The 13,220-nt window shown below is 39.5% G+C and overlaps 1 long non-coding RNA gene across 1 annotated transcript; it reads right to left on the minus strand.

The window, feature by feature from the left end:
* Positions 1-385: 385 nt before the first annotated feature.
* LOC118493694 lies at positions 386-12,567 on the minus strand. The gene is made up of 3 exons (XR_004895648.1): positions 12,556-12,567; positions 3,782-3,788; positions 386-474 (listed from the first exon to the last, which is right to left on the minus strand). It is a non-coding gene; the product is annotated as an uncharacterized LOC118493694 (long non-coding RNA).
* Positions 12,568-13,220: the final 653 nt, after the last annotated feature.

Raw genomic sequence — 13,220 nt, forward strand, 5'->3', positions numbered from 1 at the left:
ACCACAGTAATAGAAAGAGCTTTGAGAGCACTTCAGCATGAACAACACTAACTGCAGAGTGCTATAGATACATAACAAATTTGGATATAACAGCCTCCTGTTTCTCTCTGTTACTTTGGCTTATTTCAGTCTGTAAACTAATGTAGCTCAGCGTAAATTCTTTCAGGAAGACCTAACGATAATCAGTCTCTCCTAAAGCGAATCAGCGCTTGAGGCCCTCTCCTTCTGATAATCCAGTCAGGAAAGGCCAAAGATTTCATAGGCCAATCACAGCGTCTCAACACGTTTAAAAGCGCTTTCTCTCCCTGTGCTATCAGTTGTCATTTCAGAAAGGCGTAGTCCCTCCTCCTCCCCTTACACCTCCCGTCCTGGTGGTTCTACGGCTGTCACTCCAGTGCCCCCTCGGCCTGGTCTTCCGGCCTTCTCCACCGCCACCGGTGTCTGGATTCCATCGGGGGGTTACATCATGGTTCCCTACCCCTATATATTAAATGTATTAATATATCTAATGTATTAATACAAATGTATTAATATAACGATGGAGTTCAATCTTCAATACTATGTTCAAATTATGCTCTTGTTCAATAAAACATTTTGCATATCTGCAAACAGTCTCTCCTGATTGAAATACAAATAGAAGCCTGCTCACTCACACTTAACACACCTGTAAAACAACAGAATCTAAAAAGCACTCAGAGAGCACATACTTCCGCCAAGGCTGCACAATTCTCTAATCTTGCTTTTTTTGTAATAGTAGATGCTTTTTTAATCAGCATCTGGATATGGATCTGCAAAATCATGGGATACATGTGTATGTTTGTTAAATTCAAGTGAGTGCATTGGTTGTTGAGAAAATAGTGAAACGGTTTCTAAAATGTAACCCTTTTTCCCCACCAAACGTCATTAAAATCGGTCATGCTTTTTAGGAATCCAGTAAACAAAAAAACAAATAGAATCAAAAACATAACCTAATTGGAGAAGTATGAAGATTTAGATTTTAGAACATTATATTTTACATCCAACCATGTACTGTGTACATTTAAATTGGGCCATTTTAGAGTATTACTCCATATTTTTTAATCTAGTTTATACTGAACATTTAAAATGTTCAGTTAGCTGTTCTAAACTACCTCTGCTGGTCTTGTGGGTTGCATTTATTCCCTCCCCTGTGCCAATAGCCGGTTTTGCATTCTCACGATAGTTTGTTTTGACAGGAGTTCCACAGACGGACCGAGTATTACTTGACTCCAGACCTCCCTTTAAATGTGCTGAGCCTTGCCTCGCTTCAGAAACTCGATTAAAGCCTTGAACAATAATCTTCCTCAATTTCCAGCCCCTCATCTTCACTCTCGCCTCCCCACTGCCCCCTTCAAGCCCCTCGGCCTCAGCCAGACCTTCTCGGTTTTGGTCAAAAAAATGCAGTGAGATCCCTGGCGCCGGGGTCCGTGTGTTTTCACAACTGCTTGGCTAAGCGCTAGGAGCAGCCTGTTAATGCTGCTCTGTCCACCACTGAACGCTTAAGACGAAAAGGATCTTTGAGGAAGGGGTGTTAGTGTCAGTCAGTCCACCCACGCCTCTTAACCCCACAAGTATTATGTTTCAATCCTGGCGGATTTACTGAACCGATTGACTACTGCTGTTCAAAGATAGACCTCGGTCTGACTCTGAAGCTGCTTTAACCTGTTTTTCCCTCTCCTGTGTCTTTATTTAGCCATCGTTCGTCCAGGCACGGTGTGCTGAGCATGCACGCTCCTTTTCAGAAGCCTCCTCTTTCATATTCCTCCACGTAACGCACATTCACACCTGAGCTGTGTCCCTATTCCAAACTCTAACAGGGTTTTGAAAAGCCTGCAACTAATGATTAATTTGGTCGTTGAGTCATCTTTTTTTTAATATTAATCGATTCCTCATAGTTTTAAATTCCCAGGTGATGCATAAAAACGTATTTACCTTAAATGTTGCACTTTTACTTTAAAATCTATAGACATTTTTGGACATTTTGCTTACTTTTTGTTAAGTTGGCAGTTGTGTTAAGTGGTGGTGACATAGTTACACTGTTAGAAAAGTCCGTAGAAATACGGCCTAATATACTTGATGATGATGATGATGATGATGATGACGATGATGATGATGATGATGATGATGATGATGATGAATATTATTTGGTTAGCATACATGAAAGAAACAATTATTTCCACTGCAGCTAAACCGAAAAAGGAATAGGCTGACAGCGAAGCTTATTTTTACCTATCCTATAATCCCCATAGAATCACCCAGAAATTCAACAAAACTAAATGAAACTAAATACTTAAATTTTACATTTTAATCAAATTACTTCATAACCCTTAATTATTTTAGATAAACAGAGACGTACACACTTTCTTAATATGAAGGAATTTTCTGTATGATTTCGAAATGTCCGTTTACAGGGACAGAGGATATACTGTAAACCTACAGAATTTTCTGTTTTTGGATTAACAGAAATGTCCATAAACTTAACGGAAAAGGTACTGGTAATTTTCTGCCAGGACATTATTCGTTTTTCTACGGATTTTATTCTTACTGTGTAGAGATCATGTATGATTTTCAGCTAGCAAAATGTTGTTTCTTAATTTCCACACTATGCTGATCAGTTAATTGTGTATACTATGTTATATTTAGTATGAAATGGAGCCAGAGCTCTGCTCAGTGCAATCAGCCTCTGCTGTAGGTGCTAACGAGCCTTAATCAAAAGCACCTTGGCAGTAGAGAGCTGCATTGCAACATGTCAGATTTTCTTCTTAGTAGTCACAGTAAGGCTTGTCTAACCTGCTACCTCTGCCCCAAGCACTTCGCAAAATAGATGTTGTGGGTTATTGTGCAGACGAAGGGCGCAGGTTATTGGATTTAAGATCACGGGCGCTGGGAGTGGCTGCAGAAAAGTACAATTTATATGCAAGCCACAAAATGCAATAGAGGATATATTGTGACCCTCCTGAAAGACATGGTGGCACTATACAGTATCTGTTATACTGGGAGGAACACATATGGGAAAAGAAATGATCTGAACAATGCACCAGACATGCATCGGGTTTCCTGGCATCAGAAGTGGCTTGGCTTGCCTTATTCTGTTTTAAAGCAAAATGTGTCAGAATGCAATTTGTTTCATTCACTTTAGAAAAGTGTGTGCTTGGTTCATTGCAGTAGGAGAGTAGGTTAAAAAGTTTAACTAATAGGTATCACCGTGAAACTTCCCCAGTTGATTACTTACACAAGGCAATTATTATTTTGTATTACAAGTTTTCTGAAACATTATGTTTAAATATACCAAATAAGGCATTATCTAATTGAATGTGCTTATTTGCATACATTTCAAAAACATTGCTTCTCATCTCTATCATTTGGCAGTCTCTAAAGGCTTACACATGAAGTCTTTTTGATTCAATTTGTGTAGAATAATAAATATGTATAGATATCAATGCATGGATGGCAGACATTGAATCTCTGCCTTTACTACCAAGTGAGGAGTGACTTCCACATAACAAGGATGCCGCATGCATACTTTAAATTAAGACCAAGAGACCTTAAAATATGTGTATTAAAATAGAATGTGTAACCTTCTCATAGATTTTACTGCACAATATATGTATTTCCCTCATATTTTATTATGGGTATTTCAACTTAAACAAATGGCATCCTGTTTGTTGCCCCTTCGCTCCTTATTTTGTGCTCTTAGATTTCTGATCTGTTTTTTTTTTTTTAAAAATCTGATTTTAGATTTGATTGTCTGCTTGATTTCTACCAATTCTCTCCCAACATTTCATGACAATACTTTCCATGCAGGGCGTTATTGTTAGGGGAAACAGCTGACAAAGAAATGAAGAAGTCAAGTCAGTATTCAGACTGGATAATCCATCAACAAGTTCTTCAACATCACATGCAGAAGTTTTATCACAGTTTTCTGTTTCCTTTGCATACAAGTAAATTTATTGTTATAATTTTTTTTGCTACAGGGCTGCCGCTGTGTTGACTTTATACAAGACAAAACATTAAGAACATGATCCTAATGTTGGCTGGTAGCCACATTAGGGTTGGAGCCAGTGTGTCGGGACATTAGTAATTGCTGTTTAACCAGCCTCCTCTTATTCACCTGCAGCTCCTATTAATGACTGAAGTGGACTTAAGAGATAAAATCAATAAAAGTATGTGTCAGCTGGGTCAGTTGCAGCGTACGTGTGTGTGTGTGTGTGTGTGTGTGTGTGTGTGTGTGTGTGTGGTAATCATCACATTATAGGGACATCACTCTGTTTACACAGTCACGGTCTGGGGACCCCTGACATTATGGGGTCTAAAAAATTAGGTCCCCACTCGAAAACCCTTTCAAATGAATGCATGAGTCATGAAGGTGAACACACATCTTGCAGATATGGTTTGATGCCCCCCCCCTTCCTGGTCCTCATCAAGATCGATTTCAGAAGCAATGGACATTTTTAGTGTGAAAGGTGTCAATCGACATGGGGGCCAAGGGAGTGCAGAAGATATGTCAGCTAAGGAGCTAAGAACTTGTGCAGAGGAGCAAAGTAGCAGATAAGGTTAAGCACCTTTGTATAATAGCCCATAGATAGCCAGTGTTCAGTTAGGTTTAATAGCTTTAATCAGTCAGCAGAATAGCAAAAAAAAAAAACTAGACTAAACTTATTAAGAATAAAAATGACTAAAACGTGATTCAAACTGATAAGCATTTTTGACTAAAGACTACATCTATCAAATCTAAAATAGCTGCCAAAATGAACACTGGTTTGAATGGAAGTTGTTTTACCATAACAACAGTGTTTTTATTTTTATATTCATCCACCACAGTGTTAACATGGTAACAAGTTACATGCTGTGTGTGTGTGTGTGTGTGTGTGTAGTGTGGTTCTAATCGTGCAAGCACACATAAAAACACACAATCTCATACCTAACCTGTGCCCGCTCAGACTGACTCAAACACACATCAATCCTCCCAGCATTCAAGGTGTGCCAGAATGATCAGCAGAGAAGAATTACAGCAACACATGTGGGAGACAGCAGAAGAAGAAGAAGCTCATTGTGCAGCCATGCCTTCGGGCGAAGGGACAGAGTGAAAGAACCACAGATATCAATCATGCTCTGGCTGCCGGTCCTGCGCCGACAATCCCCGACAGGTGTGACATACCAGCGGGGAGAAATAATTAACAGAGCAGTGAAGCACGGTAACCTCTGATGGAACAGTGGTGCTTTCAGGACGCTCTGGCTCCTTAGATTAGTTAAGCTGATTTAAGTTGGAATTCTTTTAAAATAAGCACTGAATGATCGCTGATCTTTGCTGACCCTCTCTATCAAGTAAAAATGTTTTTGTTTTAAAAGGCAGAAGTCTTGAACCTGAAGTATTCCCTGAGTGATTGCCCCTTGAAAGCTAAACCTGTACAGGTACGACCATGTTTCTAATTGCTGTACATGGTTCCTATTATTTATCCCACTGATGAAAACTAAGCTATTACAACTGAACAACTCTGCTAAGGAAGACCATGAGAAAAAGCTAGTAAGTGAGTTGGCTAAAGGTGCCCGCAAAGTTTTCTTGTAAACAAACAATAATTGTTTATAGTCAGTGTTTTTCACCAAAACACATTGTGTGTATAATTGATGACTAACAAACATATCAAATGCATTTTTCCCTCATGAAACATTTGCAAAGGTGATCTTTTGCATATTGTAAAGCTGGAGAGTGGAACACCAGAGTTTCCCCCATCTGGTAGTAAGAATAAATGCACAAACACTGTCGACCCATGCTTATGACATATGTCTGCAGGTCCAGGAATGCAGTCCAATCCCCGGTTTCCTTTTTGACCGTTTTCTTTGCTTCTTTTTTTATCTGGAGCATCCACTACAGAGACTTTTTTTTGAGGCGCATCCCTGGTTCCTCTACTTGCTTCCCTTCCTCGCGTCTTAGTCCGTCCCACTGAGGAAGCATGGGAGATACGCGAGGAAATCATGGGAGGAGAGAGGAAACATGGAAATGTGTTTTAAGAGGGATGAGACATCCTTTTCCTCTGAAGCATCACGTGAATTTGTCAGCTGTATGGGCAGAGATAGCAGCGGCTTTCGGCTGCACGGCTTCCAGGAAGGCCGCTCTCGTGTATCCTCGCTCATAGCTCCTCAGGGATCCATCCTCCATCCTCGCTCCTCGGGGCAGGAATAAGAGCTTTGAGACGGCCTTCACAAAGGAGGGCCAGAACAGCTTCCGGTTGGAGCGAGGAGCTATCAAATAAGAGAAGGGAGATGCATCTTTTGACACTTCTTATGATTTTCCGCCCTAGCTTCTGCCATACTCCTGCTGCTTCTCAGCCACTATGGTCTCTCCCCCCTTCCTTTTTAAAATTTTTTTTTTCCTTCCCATTGATAGACATTATGTTTTTAACCCTAACTGGATGGTCCACCAGTGCAGGGATGTTGCCACAGACACCTGACACCACAACTCCGGTATACTTAGAAATACCGAGAGGTTTCCCTGGTGGTATTAGACCTAATCAGCATTGTGTGAACTTGAATGTAACATACGTTTGAATTACATGTATATATAATAATATATAATAATTATTACCTATAATGATATATGTTGCATGCTCATGAATGTGCATGTGGGCCCTCGTGCGCATTCATGAAACAAAAAAAAAATGGAGACCCATTCATAAAAATATGCTCCCTAGTGTTTGTCAATGGCTGCAACTAAATCCTTGTTCTAAATATGTCGTAGATGCAGAAGGACTCCCCGTTATCAAAATGTGAATTTTTTTTTTTTTTAGCATTGGTTTATCTTTTTAATATTTTTATATATGAGTGTACATATTTGGACTGATCCTCTTTCTGTAGATCAAATATATCCATTATTACATATAACTTACAAGGAACTAACACACAGATCACATTTAGAGCAGGCATGCATGCTTGATGTATTATTATGCATGTTTGATACATATGGCACTAATGCTGCATTTATTTTGGTAAAGCATTTTGGTTTAAACTTGGTTTGTGTTTAAAGTGTTGTACCGTGTAAATAAACCTAAACTCAAGCTAAAAAGACAAATCTGGTTTTAGAAATTTAGTGTATCAACATATGCACAATTTAATCAATCCAGGCCTAAAAACACCTTTCTTACAGAACTACATTAACAGGTTTGTGAGTGCAGTCAGTAACATTTTTAAGAGTTGTTCATGATTTTATGAGTGGGTAGAAGATTTATTTTAGGATGAAATTGTTTTTAATTCTCAGTACACTGGATCCAATTGAACTTTACCTTGTCTTAGGTTGGAATGTGAATGTGAAAATGTCTGAGGGAAAAGGGTGTTGGCTGAGTTGTGTTAGAGCCTTTCAGGTGAGCAAATCCCATCATAGTCCACAGATTTTTAATTGCATCTGTAAATCTTGGTATCCCAAACCCCTTTACAGCCACTTTGAGCATTAAACAGACCCACATGAGACAGAAAACACTTAAATAAATTGCTTGCTGTTAAGAGAGTTGACATTGGTAATTACATATTTTGCAAGTCCGAGCCTGTTGCACTTAAAAGCAATGGGACACCAAGTCCTTCTGCAGAAGCTGTTTCTTTTTTTTGAAACCCCAAACAATATATGTAGAGTGAAACTGCATGTCGCCACCACTAATATACACACCCAGACAACACCCTGTAAGCCACACATAACCACGTCTCCTTACTGTCAACGCCTGCGACAACAAATTGTTTTGGGAGTATTTCAAGAAGGGAGATTTGTTACTTGCACGAGCATGTGGGTTGGCAGCATCAGAGGCTCTGCCAATATCTGGTTCCACCGGTGACCTATTATCAACTTCAAAGATCTGAAGTTCCTCAAGAGCTTCCAGGTCATCTGAAATCGATGGAACCACTGATCCTATTTGTTGTCAGCAGGAAAACTATGCTAATAAACGTGACACTCTTTAATTCTATGCTCAAACTATTCACTGTTCACTGTAGTGCTCATTTTCAAAACTTTAACTAATTGCCAAAACAAAGAATTGGAAGTGGGGGAAGGGAACATGTTTAATTCATAAAGCATATATTGGCATTTATTGAAGACAAAAGCTACGGAGCTAGAGGAACTATGCCTTCCTGGAGCTCTGCAGCTTCAGATCTTCCCCCCGTCTTTACTGGCCTGGAGGTGTAGCTGCATGAACGCTTCTCCCAGACTCTTGCAGTGACTAATCACTCTGCACTTTCGTTACCATCGTTAATTCAAGGAACTAATGTTTGTATATGACTCCAGCAGCTGAGGATCTCCCAGCCATGGCTGCTCCTGGCGAGGAGGCATATTGCTTCCAACCACAAAGTTAATAACGCAGGATGGTGCCAACAGCCAATTTCAGAGGCATGTGTTGAACTGATGACCTGCTGTTCAAAAGAAGTATCGTGAGGTCAGGGAGAGAGTGAAATGAAAAGCTGAGAGTGTTCCCGGGATCTTATATTGGAATGTATGGAAGATTTCTGGATGTGTGTCATTTTGGCTTGATGTGATGTGGCAACTTATCGTCCACTTAAGATCCTGACCGGAAATTTTGATGGATTGCTTCAATGTTAACACGAATGCTCCTCACCTTGTTACAGTTACAAAGAGGACGTTTGCTGCAATTCATTTTAGATAAGTAGCAAATTGGGAAGGTTGTGTGGAAAATAGGAATATGAACTTGTAAAATTGAATGCATTTTAAGATGTTTGTTAAATACAGAATTCATTGCTCCAAAGACTAATGATAATAATCCTAAATCCATAGTGAAACTTTGATGAAAACTGGCAAATGAGCATAAATTGCTTTAACGTCATGATTAGTGTTACATTTATTTTCAGAAATGTTAGCAACATACTTTACATCTTGAAGTTTTCGTTATGTATTTAACACCCAAAAATATTGCTGACCGGTATGATTTTTTTTCATTCAATTGAGCAGCCCTGTCTCCTAAAAATTATGTTCCCATACAAGTAAACTGCATTCTCAATTATGTTTGAGGGAAACATATTTTGTCTTGATTATTTGTTTTTGACGTAACACAAATACGTTTCAAATCATTGTCAGAATGGATGGATCAAACTAACACGGGACTAAACACGGAACTTATAACCAGAAGACCTCTGTTCGTGTCCGGTGTGAAACCAAAAGTCAATGTTGTCTTTAAATTTACGTATGTAAGGTACTTAACTTACGTCACGTAGCCCATTGGTTCCCAAACTTTTCCATGTCATGGACCCCTGAACTAACATGAATTAGACCACGGACCCCTAATTGATAAGATTTTATCCCAGGGTCCCCCATCTGATAGGATTTTTGCTTGTTTTGTCTAATTACAGAAAGTATTTGAAACCCCTGACCAAAATAGTCATACATTCTGTCATTGTGTTACTCATGGATAGCCTGGCTCCGCCCTCCTACTTACTTCCGCTCAATTTTCATTTTCCTTCAGTACACCGTCTGGGTTTGCGGTATATTCTTGGGTAAATATTTGGCGGTCCAATCAGCGAACAGAGGTAGTGGCTGAGAACGATGACGTTGAGGTGGTGCGCTAGTTTGAGTTATAGTTCCGTAATGGCAGTGGAGAAAGATGCGGTCCGTTGTGGCAACGCTGCTGAATATCCAGAAGTTAAAGCCCTAGCAAGAACAATCTTTGCTGAGTTGTGTTGGTGGCCATGATTTTGTGGGCCTCCTCCCCACGGGGTTCGGGAACAGTTTGATTTTCCAGCTCGCTCCGTTAGTGGTGAAGGAGTTAGCTAAGATGAACGCTAGCGATGCTAAGCTGACGTCACGACCAAACGTTGTAAAGTGGACTTTAGTCAAGCGCACAGCAGGTAATGCTTTCTTAATGCTATTTTTCAGTTTTTTCCACAACTGGACCATTGGAAAAGTTCAATTCTGATTTTAAATGCATTAGAATTACACCCATTTTGGCCAAGTGTACCTATTCATATGAATAAAATAAATGTCATCAGGACTATTGTCAATCCTGGATGCTTTGTGTGACTGTGATCCACATTTTTATCTGGGAGAGGAAGTTTCTTCTCATTTCTTGACAGGGAATCCTCAATGTAAAGTCTTTCCTTTCATCTCTTTCTGCCACATAAACTGCATTTTTGAGGTGTTAAAAAAAGTCTTAAAAGTTACAAATGGCTACTCAAAATACACAGATACCATGATTGATGTCCTATGAAATAAATTCCTGTACTTACAGTAAACACACGTTTCAGAAGTGTGATCTATTTAACACTCATGCTCTCCACAGAGGGCCACAGCTTTCAAGAACATCCAAATTGATAATAGTTCAATGAGAAAATGAGGTAAATAAATCCGGGGAAGCTTGCACCACATTAAAGGTATATGTCACTCTTAAAATAATTGCATCTGTATGTGTACCGCGGGCCGGCTCTGAAAAAGCCACATGAAGAGACATCTTACTCTGAAGCCTTTTGCTGTCTATGCTATGATTCATATGGAAAGTAGTATCTATTTAAAATTGCCCAAAACCAGTGCCATAATGTGGTAGAGCTGAATGTAAAGCTATTGTATGTGTGCTGTGGACGGGCCAGAATGGAAGGAAATACAGTACTCGTACAAGAAGAAGAAGCACGTGTGTAAGAGAGCAAATAAAAAGATGTTAGCATTACGTACAGAGAGACTCCCAAAAAAACTTTGAACTCATGGTTTCAAACGCAGTTTTTATCACTTCACATTTTGATGTGCAGGCCTGACATATCAATTGTTCAGAAAACAAATACACGGCATATGTACTATACTTTTTACATTCATATTTCTGTGCAGAACGGGAAACACGCTGCCATTACCTGCGAGGAAAGACATGAGAAGAATCTTTTAAAAAGCCCCAGCAAAAACTAGAACAGTGACAAACTACTCCAAATGAAACTACTACGAACTACTCCTTATTTCATTGACCTGCATTAAACAACGGCCTGAACACTATGGAAGGGGAACATACGATTTTGTTAGTCCTAACTTGGGCCTGTTTTTAAGATGGATGACTTGACACTTTCAGTAAGCCACTGTCTGCAGGTGGTGTAATTTACATTATGGATCAGTAATAAATCCAGCTCTCAGGCTGCATACCTAAAAAAAAATAGACTCAGTGAGAGGGTGCAGTTGAGTGGTAAGTTCCTATAAACTTATACTATCAGTGAAGTTGTGTTATGTATAATCAGAAATGATGGGGAAACAAAGTTTTAATGAGGCCCATCCAGTAACATCCCTGACATGCATCCAGACAGGGAGACATGTTGGCAGGCACTCAGTCAGGTATAGGCAGAAAGACAGGCAGACAGTTATTACTCTCAGCACTAATGATCAACAGTAATTATCTTTTCTGACCAGGGGAAGGCTGTCTTTTAATGCCTCCCTTGCCGCTGACAGCTCATTAATCTCCAGCAGCTGAGCAGAGAGAGCCGAGCTGCCAAGCACTAGAGCACAAGCCTGTTCTGACAACCTACTGTACCCTATAGATACATACCTGAGAGATGAGACAAATAAAATCACCCTGTTACCTACAGAGGTTTGTCTGCATAGGAGCTTGCTTACATGTATAACTTTATCAGGCTGTTCGCATACGAACCATCCATACACAAAGCTACGAAAAGTAAAGCACTGTAATTTGTATGTTTTCCACTTATTTCTTGCTGTATGCACCACAATGACTGCTGCAGGGAGGAGGTTGGGGTGGATCATATAACACAGCACTTTCGAGCTGGAGAGCGGAGTTCGCTTTCACCCAGGAGACGTGTGTTTGTTCCTCGGGAGTGTTTTAATCCAAACCACGATCTTTTTCCTAATCCTAACTAGTCGTTTTGGTGCCTAAACGTAACTGTCGTCGCCACATGACGCCCACTTTCTGTCGGCTAAACTCAACCGCAATGTCCGCCTGGCTCAAAGTCACCTTTCGTTGGATAAACTCAACTACCAACTGCAGCTGATCCGGCAACATCTCACGGAGCTCTGTAGCCGGCGTCACATGACCAGAAGGCATTCGCCTCTTTCCGTAGGATATCATACAAATTGGTGTGCATACATTTTCGTACAATATCATACAAACCAGTTTGTGAGAATGCGTTGACTTTATGAGATCAGTCTCTAATTTATAAATTAGAAATAGAGAAATAGAGAAAGTGGTGGGATTTGATTCATTTTTCTCAGTCTGCCTTGGACAAGAGAACGTATTTTGACATGTTGTGGGAGTGTGAACACAGTGATGACTACATTATAGCTGAGATCATCTCAGTTTTACTCCAAATGAGAAATCTATGGCGAAAGTTGATCCTCTTGTTTTTTTTTTTTCGATATGAGCCGGCCCAAAGTGCTTTCGGCTCAATGCAAAATATAACAAGTGGAAGAAGATAGGCGGGTGTGAAGAGTTTTATTACAAAGTGAGACACCAACAAATGAAAACGATGAGTAACTGCCAGCTCAAACTGACAAGAATATATTATATTTAGAAATGGTAACTTTAAAAAAAAACATGTTGGAAAATGATGAAATGTGTGTGATTAAACCAGCTCTTCTGCAGACACATTTTAACCCTTGTGTTGTCTCGGGTCAAATTTGACCCGTTTTCAAAGTTTTTCATATCAGAAATATGGGTTTTCTCAACCAAAATGCCCAAATATAACCTGGATGCATGGATGTACGTTGTATAGAACCCATACAACGTTCTTTGCAGGTACAATTAATGATTACATTCACTGAATTTTGGGTGTTTTATTAAATTTTTATAACATTTGAAAACATTTTAAACGTTTTTTAAACAGTATCCTGACGAAACTTTGACATAAACCTGTCTGTGATTCACTCAACATCCTCTGATCTTAACTATTAGTCAAAATAATTCATAATTTCTGCTTTTTAACTAAAAAATTAGGTTTAATGTCATATAAATTAGGTTTATTGACCATGAATTTAAAAGCATAAGAAAGAGCCAAAAATGCTGAAAAAAGCACCTAAAAATTTAATTTCACAAGTTCATGGTCGAAGGGAAGACAACACAAGGGTTAAGATCCTCAGCTATAGTCTGTTGAGACTGGTAGACTCATTCAACCCCATCAGAAGCAATCCCAGAAAGTAAACCAAGACCAGATGCTGTTGATACAATGTGAGTTCATTTACAGGCTTAACAACTCACATTGTTTAAAGCAACAATAAAACAATGGCTCTTTGGCTG

This window comes from Sander lucioperca, chromosome 18 (assembly GCF_008315115.2).
Source record: "Sander lucioperca isolate FBNREF2018 chromosome 18, SLUC_FBN_1.2, whole genome shotgun sequence".
NCBI lineage: Eukaryota > Metazoa > Chordata > Actinopteri > Perciformes > Percidae > Sander > Sander lucioperca.